We start from the raw sequence: 13,815 nt of genomic DNA, 5'->3' as shown, positions 1-13,815 counted from the left end.
AATCTATTTCTCATCATCTTACTGTAAATGTTGAATCTTAAATATTATATCTGCCTGTATTTCAAACTAGATGTACTGAAATATATTGACCCTCGGTAGTCAAGTTGACAGTGTTATGTCTAACCATGCCTCTCCCTCTCCCCTCTATTCTATTGCATTAGAGAATGCCAATGCTTGGTTTGGTATTGCAACTTGTTCTGCAAAAACAGAATTGCAAAAGCGAATTCCTCTAATATTCTTGGCAGTTTTAGGATCTGGCTAGCTAATTTTAGTACATTTGAAATTATGAAATATTCCCCTGATAGCTCTAATAATTTATGTGTGTCATAAATTTCAATTCCCATGGTGTACCTTCCTCAGAGTACAGGAAATGTTATCAGGATTGGCCCTAGGCTAAACTAGAGGGAAAGATTTAATAGTAACTGAAACCTGTGAATAACATGTGCTTGCTGTTTGGAAGAATTCTCCTAATATCAATAGCACATCTACAAAAATAGAATTATATGAAAAATAACTAACCAATTTCTAAATAATACACTGAAGACAAAATGATGGAGAAATGTATAAATAGGGCGATTTGAAGACCCAGACACATGTCCATGCCATTATAGACACGTGTTATTTCAAAGAAGTAAAAACTGCATGGAGAAAAGACCATGTGGTCAAACTGGAGTTACGAAACTAGTTCCTTCTCTCTCAGCTTGTATGAAATTCAGCACCAAGTCAATCACAGACATCAATGTAAGACCCAATACCCTGATAATGACAGAGTATAAACAGGGACTATGCTTCAGCTGATTGTAACAAAGAAGGGCTTTCTGAACAAGACCATACATTTACAGCCACCAAGCTTAATAATTGATACATGGGCCCAGTGCAACAGTGAAGCTTTTGTGCAGGAAAGAACATCACCGTTTGGGCGAAGAGGCAGCATAAAGAATGGCAAAAAGTCTTAACCAACTATACAGCTGAGAGGGTTAATATCTAGAATATACAAATAACTAAAAAGTTTAAATAGTGAGAAAACAAAAAGTCCAACTAAAAATGGGGAATGGAATTAAACAGAATTTTCCAAGATGAAACAAATAGCTGAAAGCCATTAAAATGTTCAGTATCATTTGGAATCAGAGAAATGCAGATTAAATCTACTTTGATATTAAATCTTACTCCAGTTATAATGGTGAAGATAAAAAGAAAAAAAAACATAAGCAATGACAGCATATGTTGCCAAGGATATGGGAAGAAGGAATAATTGTTCACTTCTAGTGGGTGTGTAAACGGGTACAGCTCCTATAGAAATCAGTATGTGCTTCCTCAAAAAGCTAGAAATAGGTACAACACATGTTTCATGTATACCACCACACTTAGGTGTGCACCTGAAGGATTTTACCTGCTGCAGCCCAGGAGGCCAGCTCTCAGGTCTGCACCCAAGTGAAAAGAATGCCTTCTCAGAGCAGTGAGGAACTGAGAAAATATTTCTCTTCTATACTGATGGCCTTTTGGAGAGCCTGCTCCAAGGCTGCCTCCAGAATGTGCAAAAAATAAAATCTGCAAATGTGGCAAGGGCCAGGTTTTTCTATCTGAGGGGTAAATAAGGAAACACACACTTTCTGATGGTAACCTAAGAAAAAAGGAACACGCACACATTTTCCTGATGGTAACCTCCTCTTTTACTTCATCTTGTATAATCCTTCTTTCTTGACAAACCTCCTACACAGTTATGTCTTTGTATACAGTTACACATCTCTCTTTACATAAATTATCTCTCTCCTGCACAGCCATGCATCTCTACACACAGTTACATCTCTCTCCCCAGACACATCTATTTTCTACACAGCCACATGTCTCTCCACAGTCTCTGCACACAACCATATATTTCTTCCTTCATGTACATCTCTCCTACATATACATCTCTCTTCTATACAGCTATATCTTCTATATGTCTCTACACAGCTACACCTCTTCACATTTCTCTTACACTTCTCCTCACATCTCTCACACTTCTATTTCTGCACATTTCTTTCAACACACACACACACACACACACACACACACACACACACACACAGAGAGAGAGAGAGAGAGAGAGAGCTCACATGTCTCCTATTCCTCCCTCATACTTCTCTCTCTGCACATTCAGCTACATCTTCCTACCAACACATGCACCATGCACATACACACTTCTCTCACATTTATCTCTTAATTCCCCCTACATCTCTCTTGCTTCTTTTCATAGCCAAAACCTCTGGACAAACATGAACCACACCTTCAGGGTCACAGGGTCACTAATGGAGTAAACAATAAGAAACAGAGTCAAACTGTTACACAGTTTCTCTCAGACTAGGGAGGCCATGCTGACTGGCCAGTGAGTAAAGTAAGCACATAGCTCTGAATGGTCAGGGTTCCCAGACAGAAAGTGACATTGAAATTCAGGACTTAAACAATAAATAATGAGATGGTTGAACCTTGAGGTTGGGGAGTTCATGCAAAAAGTCCATTGCTGAGGAAGTTATGTCTACAAAAGTTGATTCATGCTCTGGCCTTGAATTGACAATAAACACTTGGGAAATTGACCTCATGAATTTGTCTCTGTGGCAAACAGATATTCATTTCCAGGGGCAACCAGTTTGCTTTGAATTTGTTCTGAAGTACAAATTAGCTGTCATAGTGACTTAGAATGTTATTACTTTCTTATGTCAGAGTAATTAGTAAGGGATGGACATGTTTCTTATAGCATTTGCCATCTGGAATGTACTCAGAAAGCACAGGCAAATAATCAGGAGCCTATACAGAAACCAGATCCAGAACTAACTGTCTCCCTCTTCACGAGGGAGCTCCGTTGCTGTTGCATGCTGTGTTCTCCCACGGCATCCAGCATATACCTCTTTAAAAAGTGACACTTGCTCTTCCATGCTCATTGTTGCTCTATTCACAGTAGCCAGGAAATGGAAACAACATAAATGTCCATAATAGTAAGAATGGGTAGTGAACTTATGGTGCTTAAATAATGGAACACTACTCAGCTGTCAACAAAAACGAAATGAAGAAGTTTATAGGAAAATGGGTGGATCTAGAAGCAATCATCCCGAGTGAAGATACCAAGACAAATATCACATGCTTTCTTTCACTCTGGATATTATCTTTAAGCTTTAGATATAAGTGTCTTAGGGTTACTATTGCTGTAATGAAACATCATCACCAAAGCAACTTGGGGAGAAATGGGTTTATTTGATTTACAATCCTACATCCCTCTTCATTATTGAAGGCAACCGGGACAGGAACTCAAACAGGACAGGAACCTGGAGGCAGGAGGCTGTGGAGGGGTGCAGCTTACTGTTTGCTCTCCATGGCTTGCTCAGTCTGCTTTCTTACAGAATTCAGGACCAGCAGCTAAGCCCACTCACAATGGGCTGGATCCTCTCATATTAATAACTAATTTAAAAAATGCTCTATAGTCTTGCCAAATGTCCAGTCTTATGGAGGCATTTTCTCAATTGGGGTTGCCTCCTCTCAGATGTCTCTATCATGCATGATTGAAATAAAATTGGCCAGCACAACTGATCCCTTGTCAACTTGACACACAATACTTTTTAAGATATAACCTTTTCTTTTGGCTTATCCCTAAGATATCAGATTAGTAAATTTCATCAATATAAAACATACTACAAACGTAAAAGTTTCATAGTCTTTACTAATTCAAACACATTAAAAGTATTGTCTTTGTAAAAATCCAAAATCTCTTAAAATCCAAAATTCCTTTTAAAAATTCAAAGTCTCATATTGCCCTCTGAATCAACTAAACAAGGTAAGGCACACATAAGCTCACCAAGACTGAAGCAGCAATCACAGGGCCTGTATGGATCTATAACAGGTCCTCTAGGTCAATATTATGGCATTAGCTTAGTATTTTTATGAGACATGCTATGAGGACAAGTGGATCTCTGACCTTCTCTTGGGACTCTTTTCCTACTGTTGGGCTGCTTGCTTGCTTCCTTCCTTCCTTCCTTCCTTCCTTCCTTCCTTTCCTCCCTTCCTTTCTCTCTCTCTCTCTCTCTCTCTCTATTTTTCTTTTCCTGTTTTGTGTGTGTTGAAAGATTTTTTTCTTTTATTGAAAATGGATTCTTTTCTCACACAATATATCCTGATTGTAGTTTCCCATCCCTCTACTCCTTCCATTTGCTCCCTAGCTCCCCTCCCATCCAGGTCCAGTCCTTCTCTTCTCTCATTAGAAAAGAGCAGGCTTCTAAGAGATACAAACCAAACATGACAAAATAGTATATAATACTAAAAAATTTCATATTGAGACTCAAGCTATGAGGACAGGTAGAACTTTGACTCATTTACCTGCTCATGGGACTTTCTCCCTACTGTTGGGCTGCTGTGTTCAACTTCAATATGAAAGGGGGGAGCTCAAAGCTTGAGAAGCCAATGTCACAGAAATGTAAACATTTACTTAGAATATGTGCAAATTTATTGAAATGTCAACCCATGTCCCATCTCAACAAATGCAGTCTTGTTACAAATAGCAGTACTGATTGACAGCACTCACGGTAGCTGTTGTTATTCATAATATGAATTCAGAAAATATATCACAGAAAAGAAAGAGTTAAACAGGGAACAGTATGGATGGAATTACTTCTTAATTTTTGTGATTGAAACAAGACGGTGTATAGGACTTCCAGGATCATGAAAATGTTCTGCATCTTTATGGAATGAGAGTATATGAAAGTAAGTATCCTGTAAAACACAAAATAGTTTAAAAAAATGCAAGCCTCTTCCTTAAATGTACCTTGAAAAGTGTAAAGAAAGTTTACTTTGACTTTTAAAGCCTTGACATCTGGCTTGGAAATGCTTTAAGTGTGTTAGAGCAAAAGGAATACATATTCAGGGTAATGGGGTTAGGGAAAGGAGACACCTTTCTCAAGGTGACAGAGTGTGACCTCTGTGGAGTAGGATTATTACTACAGACGTTAGATGGAAACATGTCTTTTGAACAGTGTAATACAATGTCTTTGCCACTAGAGTAATCCAATGGCAACATCTACACAATTTATAACAGTGAGAGATAGAATGTGAGTGTGTGCACAACATCAGACAGGTCTGAAGTGGACACAAGAGAAACTTCAATGACTCCATAGCATATGTGCTGAATTTTCTAATTAAATCTAAATCAACCACATTGAGAAATAACATGTTCTATCTGTGTCCACTGCAAAAACTTAGAACCAAGAACAGAAGAACAATTACAATGAATGCTTGAAGCCTGATGAACATGATCTCTCAGTAAAGGGATTAAGGGTTTGTTCAGGGCCTGGGCACAGTCAGTGCAGTCACAACCTGTAAGATCCTGTAGTGACATGATGATTAATGAGCACCTGTCCTAGGAGACAGAGGCACCACCAGGGCTCTTGTTGTCAACCTTGAAGCACCAAGAACAGGAACAACTTTTGACATCAGAGAGGTGCCCAAAGGTGGAATTCCAAGTCCACATTCAGACAGACTGGCACATGGCAGGGAGCTTTGTTCTTGAAGAACAAACAGTGGGAAAGAGATTAGAAGATCATCATGACTATGAATCTGTGATGGGAAAAGGCTGAATAAGACACAGAACTGTCACACCATCTGAGCTCCCTGCAGAGTGTGTGTTGTATATGTTTTTATAGGAAAAGTACTAACTTCACTCTGCACTCCTTACCAGGTGGTACCAGTTGCTGCTTCTCATCAGCCTCAAAGCAGGCATCTGGGCGGGGTATCACGGAGGAGCCTCAGTATCTGTACCGAGTTTGTAGGATACTAATCCTATTCCATGTTTGTAGTTTATTATAGAAGATAAAGTACAGAGAGAAGAGGTTGGTGTGGGGGGGATCACTTTGGGGACCAAAAGATGCCATTTTGCTTAGACTGGCTACCTGGGGTATGCCATATATTGGTGCATCCAACAGCCAAATGCAGAAATTTTCTGTGGAATATTTTGCATGCATGACAGAGAGGAGAATGACACTTCTGGAAAAACCATGGGTCAATCATGAGTTGTTGCATACATGCTGTGTTTAATCAGCAATATTTTGATGCATGACATTCCTCTAGGCATAGTAGTGTTATATTATTTAGATGTGATACTGTCATAAGAGGGAAAATAATTTGCTTCCCAACTGTTCACTCATGCACACTGTGAAGCAGAGATATGAGCAGCACCTACTGGGCACTCTTTCTATAGTCCCATTATGCTGTTTTGGGGACTAAGTTTTTATTGCTAGTGTTCCCAGTTGTGCCTAAGTGGACATGGAAGAATCTAAGTTGTAGGTGGTGAGTTTGTGGTGGAGCAAATTCACGACAGCTACACATTGCTACATGTAACTCATATCTCAGCTTGACTGACTTGAAAAACTTCAGAAGTTGAGCCTCGACCAGGAGTAATGCCATTGAGGATCCTCACCATGGTCACAAAATGGAGTTTCTGCAGATGCCATGGTCTACTGAGAAAAAATATTGCCAGAAGCATCTACACTTACACCCCTGCTATTGCAGTTCTCCCCTTCTTTGTTTAGCCATTTTTCTGATACTTAAGATCAGGCATCAGAAATTGTTTCTTTAGGTGACTTCCAGTCATGCCAGCCAAGTTCTGTACCAGACAGGGAATGGCTAACATCAGCAGGGCTTGGCTTTTTTAAATCCACAGAAAGTGAAATTCATTTCTGTACCGGAACAGTGGACTCTGGACAACAGGGCAAGAGAATCCCTTCTGTGTCATTTGTTCACCACCCTATGTATGGAATGGCCAAACAAAACAATATTTAAGTTCTATCTGGTCATCAATATAAATCATAGATTAATCTAAATCTGTTGGTTTCATTTCTAATTTAGTGTGAGTACTGTGGGTGATGAATGAGTAAATCTGGTTTAGAACATAAGGCAAAAGAGCAGACATGAATTAACTCTTGTATCATAATTAGAAGCTAGACAATCCGCTGTTTATCCAGTGGAGCATGAAACCAAATATTTCTATTACCTTCTGTCCTTTGACCCAGCCCTCTTCCCCAAACTCAGGACTCATTGAGAACGTGGCTATACTGTGTTTTGACCCTCTATGCTGATTTCCAAAATCTGGGACAAATATCACTTTTATAATGAGATACCTTCTTGCTTGGGAGTTCTATTATTAGCCTGAAGAATTACATAGTAGAATATAAGCTTTCACTCACCTTTTCTTGTCCCAATGAATTGATGTGATGGCTGGGTATCACAAAGTGTACACTGTGCTGAGCACAGACTCTCTTTTCCTGCAAACTCAGACTCTTTAGTGTCCCCTGAAGCTCCTGTCTTCCTTTGTGTTGAGTGTCAATTGACCTTCAGAAATTCCTGTGATAGTCTGAGACCAGGGGCAGGTGTTTGTCCTGGTGCCTCTTGGGATAGGAACTCAAGGAGAAAGCTCTTAGGATCAATTAAAGAAAACTCTTGACTTCATGACTCAAATTCCCTGAATACTGGTGTGGAGGAAGGTGGTCAGGGGAGTATCATAGTGTGGGTAGGAGCACTTCATCACCCACACCCTCTCTTCAATACTTTGCATGCATCTCCCAGAATGTCTTGGTATTCTCATGTTCTGTGTGAAAGGTCTCACTGTGGTAGAAATGTACTCTTCTCTATTCTGCTGAGAGTACTTTATCTGACTTTTACACACTGGCAATGGGTCTATTCTAAGTATGATTTACTTTTTATGCATCCTTCTTCTTCCTACATCCAAGCCTTCAAGGTATTGTTATGAATTAATGTTCTTTCAGTACTTAGATTCTGTTTGCTACATTTTAAGCCCTGAGAATATACATGCCAGTAGCATTATACAGACAAAAACATGTTTTATTTAGTAATGTAAAGAAGTATACACATACTTATATGTATTCAATATAATTAGTAAATAAAAGGGGTCATGAATTTGGAGAAGAGTGGGGGAGGGATATATAGAATGATTTTAAGGGAGGAAGGGTAGACAGAAATATTATAATCAAATTTATAATCTTGAAAATTTCAAAGGAAAAGATCCTTTATAAAGGAAAACCTAAATAAAACCAATTTAATTGTAATTGTTAATTGAAAAAATATTTTTTTTCACACAAAGTATTCTGATCATGGTTTCACCTCCACATATGCCTCTCAGATCCTCCTAACCACTCAACTGAATGTCCTTTCTTTCTCTTTGTCTTTAGAAAAGAAACAAAAGAACAAAACAACAAACCAACAAGAAACAACAAACATAAGAAACAAACACACATGACCCAAATCCATAAAAATTTAAAGTCAGAAACTATAACATACAAACAAAAGGCCAGTAAGACAAAAAAAAATGTTCAAGCAAAGAAACATGGGAGTAAAAACACCTACAGAAATGCCATTGAGATAATTTTCTCTTGGCGATCTACTGTTGGTCATTGGGCCCTCCTGTAAGTAGGGTTCATATACATAGTTCTACTGCATTGGAAAGAATGAATTTTCTCTGAGTGTTCCAAGGTCTCTCACTATTTGCACATTGTACAGTTGTGGGCTTTCTGTATTTGTTCCCATGCACCACAGGAGGAAGCATCTCTGACGATGCCTGAGTGATACATGAATTTATGAGCACAGTAGACTGTCATCAGGAGTCATTTACTTCATACTTTCTTTTTTTATCATTTTCATAGTTTTTATTTTAAATTTTATTTTATATAACAAAGTCCATTTAAATGAGAACAAACATTTATACACAATATTTGGGAATTTGGGCGTTGTTCTTTCCAAACTACTTCATGCTGGTAAGGGGCGCTGTCATGGGGGATATTAAGAAGATGCAGAGATCCTGGCTGTAGTCTGCAAGGCTGCTTTGTCCACCTGTTTTGAACGTAGGATCACCTGGTACTCTGTTTCAGGCGGTCTGGCTTGATCAAACCACATTAGTCTGGAAGGAATCCACATCTTTTCATTTTCTGTGGAAACAAAAATAGGAATCCTTTTCACCAGTAACTTGTCCTTCAACTTAAATTTTGGAGTCAAAGCATTTTTTTATTTAATTTATTGTTTTACATGTCCATCCCAGTTCCCTCTCGCTCCCTTCCTTCCTACCCCTTTCTCTTCCTCCTTCCCTCCCTCCCACCCTCTCTCCCTCTCTCCCTCCTACCCTCTCTCCCTCTCTCCCTCTCTTCCTCTCTACGTCCCTCCCTCCCTCACTTTTACCCTCTCTGCCCTCTCACATGCCCCCTAACCACCCTCCCCTCCCATCCCCCCACCCCAATTCCAAATGTAGGGGAATGCCATCCAGTTGGGGTAATATGGATCTGACAGGTCATTTGAAGCAGGGACTAGGGCTTCTCTCCTGTCTCTAGGTTAAGGCAGTTATCCCTCCATGGGGGGTGTGTTCGCAATGTCTTTTTGTGCACCAGGGATACATCCTGGCTCCACTGTCTGAGGTCTCTTAGACTGCTCAGTCCTTCTGGCTGAGACCCATATTCAGGGGGACTGAGTCAGTCCCATGCTGGCTTCCCAGCTATCAGTCTGGGGGCCCATTAGCTCCTCCTTGTTCAGGCCAGCTGCCTCTATGTGTTTCTGCAGCCTGGTCTTGTTCTCTCTATCTGCATCTGGGTTCTAGTTCGACTCAGTGTTTATGTATGGATGTTTGCTTCTGTTTCCAACAGGTATTGGATGAGGGTTCCATGGATTATTTAGTTGTTGATCCCACTATCCGGGAAGGGCATCTATGGTAGCCTTTCCACGGAAGCTCAAACTGTTAGTTGGCGGCAGTCTTGTAGTTCTCTAGACCTTTCTTTGTGTTCAATTTTTTCTTCAAACCAATATTGGCTCCCTCTTTTATGTTCTCTCTCTGTGTCTCTCTCTCTCCTGTCTTCAATTCCTAATAGGGCTCAATCTTCCTAGTTGCATATGTTTTCCTTTCCTCCCCCTCGCTTTCTCCTAATTCTCTCTTCATTTGCTGTCCCCCCACTTCCCCTGTGCTTTAGGGGACTTGTCCCTTCCCAGTTCTGTGAGGAACTTTGTATGAATCTCTTAAAATACACCTTGTATCCTAGTTCCTCTGGTGGTGTGAATTATAGGCTAGTGATCATTTGCTCTAGGTCTAAAATCCACACATGAGTGAGTACATACTATGCTCCTCTTTTTGAGACTGGGTTACCTCATTCAGGCCATCCACTTGCCCGCGAATTTCAAGATACCATTATTTTTTTTCTGCAGAGTAGTATTACATTGTGTAGATGTGCCACATCTTCATTATCCATTCTTCAATTAAGGGGCATCCAGGTTGCTTCCAGGTTCTTGCTATTACAAATAGTGCTGCTATGAACATAGTTGAACAGAGGTCTTTGTTGCCTGGATGTGGATCATTTGGGTATATGCATAAGAGGGAGATTGCAGGGTCTATGGTAAACTGATTCCCATTTTCCTGAGGAACTGCCATAATATTCTCCAAAATGGCTGTACGAGTTTGCACTCCCACCAGCAGTGGAGGAGTGTTCCCCTTTCTCCACATCCTCTCCAGCATGAGTCCTCATTGGTGTTTCTAATTTTAGCCATTCTGGCAGGAGTAAGATGGTATCTCAAAGTTGTTTTGATTTGCATTTTCCTGATAGCTAAGGATGTTGAGTACTTTCTTAAGTGTCTTTCAGCCTTTTTGATTTCCTCCATTGAGAATTCCTTCCTAAGTTCTGTACCCCATTTTGTTATAGGATTATTTGTGTTTTGTTGACTAGTTTCTTGAGTTCTTTGTATATTTTGGAGATCAGCCCTTTGTCAGATATAGGATTGGTGAAAATCTTTTCCCAGTCTGTGGGCTGCCGTTTGGTCTTGTCCACTGTGTCCTTTGCCTTACAGAAGCTTCTAAGTTTGAAGAGGTCCCATTTATTAATTGTTGCTCTCAGTGTCTGTGCCCCTGGAGTTATGTTCAGGAAGCGGTCTCCTCTACCAATTAGGTCAAGGGTACCTCCCACTTTCTCTTCTAAGAGGTTCAATGTGGCTGGATTGATGTTGAGGTCTTTGTTCCATTTGGACTTGAGTTTTGTGCATGGCGACAGTAATGGGTCTATCAGCAGTCTTCTACACACCCTCATCCAACTGTGGCAGCACCATTTGTTGAAGATGCTGTCCTTGTTCCATTGTATAATTTTAGCTGTTTTGTCGAAAATCAGGTGTTCATAGGTGTATGGGTTAATATCAGAATTTTCAATTCGATTCCATTGGTCTACCTGTCTATTTTTGTGCCAATACTTAGCTGTTTTCAGAACTACAGCTCTGTAGTAGAGCTTAAAGTCAGGAATGGTGATGCCTCCTGAAGTTCTTTTATTGTACAGGGTTGTTTTGGCTATCCTGGGTCTTTTGTTTTTCCATATGAAGTTGATTATTATCCTTTCAAGGTCAGTGAAGAATTGTGGTGGGATTTTAATGGGGATTGCATTGAATCTGTAGATTGCTTTTGGCAAGATTGCTATTTTTACTATGTTTATTCTACCTATCCAAGAGCATGGGAGATCTTTCCATTTTCTGGTATCTTCTTTAATTTATTTTTTTAGAGCCACAAAGTTCTTTTTTTATTTTATTTTATTGTATTATTTTATTTTATATAACAAAGTCCAATTAAATGAAAACAAACATTTATACACAATATTTGGGAATTTGGGCGTAGTTCTTTCCAAACTACTTCCTGCTGGTAAGGGGAGCTGTCACAGGGGATTTGAAGAACATTCAGAAATCCTGGCTGTAGTGTGTAGGGCTGCTTTGTCCAGCTGTTTTGAATGTAGGATCACCTTGTACTCTGTTTCAGGAGGTCTGGCATGATCAAACCACATTAGTCTGGAAGGAATGTACATCTTTTTATTTTCTGTGGAAACAAAAATAGAAATCCTTTTCCCCAGGATGTATCCCTGGTGCACAAAAGGACTTGGCGAACATATCCCCCATGGAGGTTTAACTGCCTTAATCTAGAGACAGGAGAGAAGCCCTAGTCCCTACTTCACATGACCTGTCAGATCTACATGACCCCAACTGGATGGCATTCCCTTACATATGGAATTGGGGTGGGGGGGGTGGGAGGGGAGGGTGGTTAGAGTGCATGTGAGAGGGCAGAGAGGGTAAAAGGGAGGGAAAGAGGGAGACAGGGATGGAGGGAGGGAGGGAGGAAGCGAGGGAGAGGGAACTGGGATCAACATGTAAAATAATAAATTAAATTAAAAAAATGCTTTGACTCCAAAGTTCTTATTATATAGGTCTTTTACTTGTTCCATAAGTGTTACACCAAGATACTTTATGTTACTTGTGGCTATTGTAAAGGATGATGTTTCTCTGATTTCTTTCTCTGTCTCTTTGTCATCTGCAAAAAGTAGGGCTAGTGATTTTTTTGAGTTTATCTTGTATCCTGCTAGTTTGCTGAAGGTGTTTATCAGTTGTCGGAGTTCCCTGGTAGAGTTTATTGGGTCGCTTATGTAAACCATCATATCATCTGCAAATAGAGACAGTTTGACTTCTTCCTTTCCAATTTGGATCCCCTTGATTTCCTTTTGTTGTCTTATAGCTTTAGCTAGAACTTCTAGTACAATATTGAAGAGATATGGAGAGAGAGGCAGCCTTGTCTTGTTCCTGATTTTAGAGGAATGGGCTTAGGTTTCTCCCCATTCAGTTTGATGTTGGCTGTTGGTTTACTGTATATTGCTCTTATTATGTTTAGGAATGTTCCTGTTATCCATGATCTCTCCAAGACCTTTATCATGAAAGGATGTTGAATTTTGTCGAAGGCTTTTCCCGCATCTAGGGAGATAATCATATGGTTTTTCTTTTTCAGTTTGATTATATGGTGGATCATGTTGATAGATTTTTGTATGTTAAACCATCCCTGCATTGCAGGGACGAAGCCTACTTCTTATGGTAGATGATTTCTCTGATGTATTCTTGGATTCGGTTTGCCAATATTTTATTGAATATGTTTGCATCGATGTTCATCAGGGATATTGGTCTGTAGTTTTCTTTCTTAGCTGTGTCTTTGTGAGGCTTGGGTACCAAGGTTATTGTGGCCTCATAAAAAGAGTTTGGCAATGAACCTTCTGTTTCTATTTTGTGGAACAGGTTGAGGAGTATTGGTATTAGTTCTTCCTTGAATGTCTGGTAGAATTCTGCACTTAATCCATCTGGCCTTGGACTTTTTTTGGTTGGAAGGCTTTCGATAACTGCTTCTATTTCATTGCGGGTTATAGGTCTTTTTAAGTTGTTTGTCTGTTCTTGATTTAATTTTGGTAAGTGATAGTTATCCAGAAACTTGTCCATTTCCTTTGAATTTTCAATTTTTGTGGAATACAGATTTTCAAAGTATGACCTGAAAATTGTCTGGATTTCCTCTGTGTCTGTTGTTATGTTCCCCATTTCTTTTCTGATTTTGTTAATTTGCATGTTGTCTCTCTGCTTTTTCGTTAGTTTGGATATAAGTTTGTCTATCTTGTTATTTTCTCAAAAAATCAACTCTTTGTTGCATTGATATTTTTATATTGTTTTCCTGGTTTCTATTTTGTTGATTTCAGCCCTCAAGTTGATTATTTCCTGGCATCTACTCCTAAGGGGTTAGTTTGCTTCTCTCTGTTCTAAGGCTTTCAGTTGTGCTGTTAATTCTGTTATGTGACTGTCCTCTGTTTTCTTCATATGGGCACTTAGTGCATTGATCTTCCCTCATAGCACTTCTTTCAAGGTGTCCTGTAAGTTCAGGTATGTTGTGTCCTCATTCTCGTTGAATATTAGAAAGTCTTTAATTTCTTTCTTTATTTCTTCTTTGACCCAGTTGTGGTGCAATTGCACATT

The sequence above is a fragment of the Phodopus roborovskii genome, unplaced genomic scaffold (assembly GCF_943737965.1).
Source record: "Phodopus roborovskii unplaced genomic scaffold, PHOROB, whole genome shotgun sequence".
Lineage (NCBI taxonomy): Eukaryota > Metazoa > Chordata > Mammalia > Rodentia > Cricetidae > Phodopus > Phodopus roborovskii.
This window is presented reverse-complemented; position numbering follows the sequence as displayed.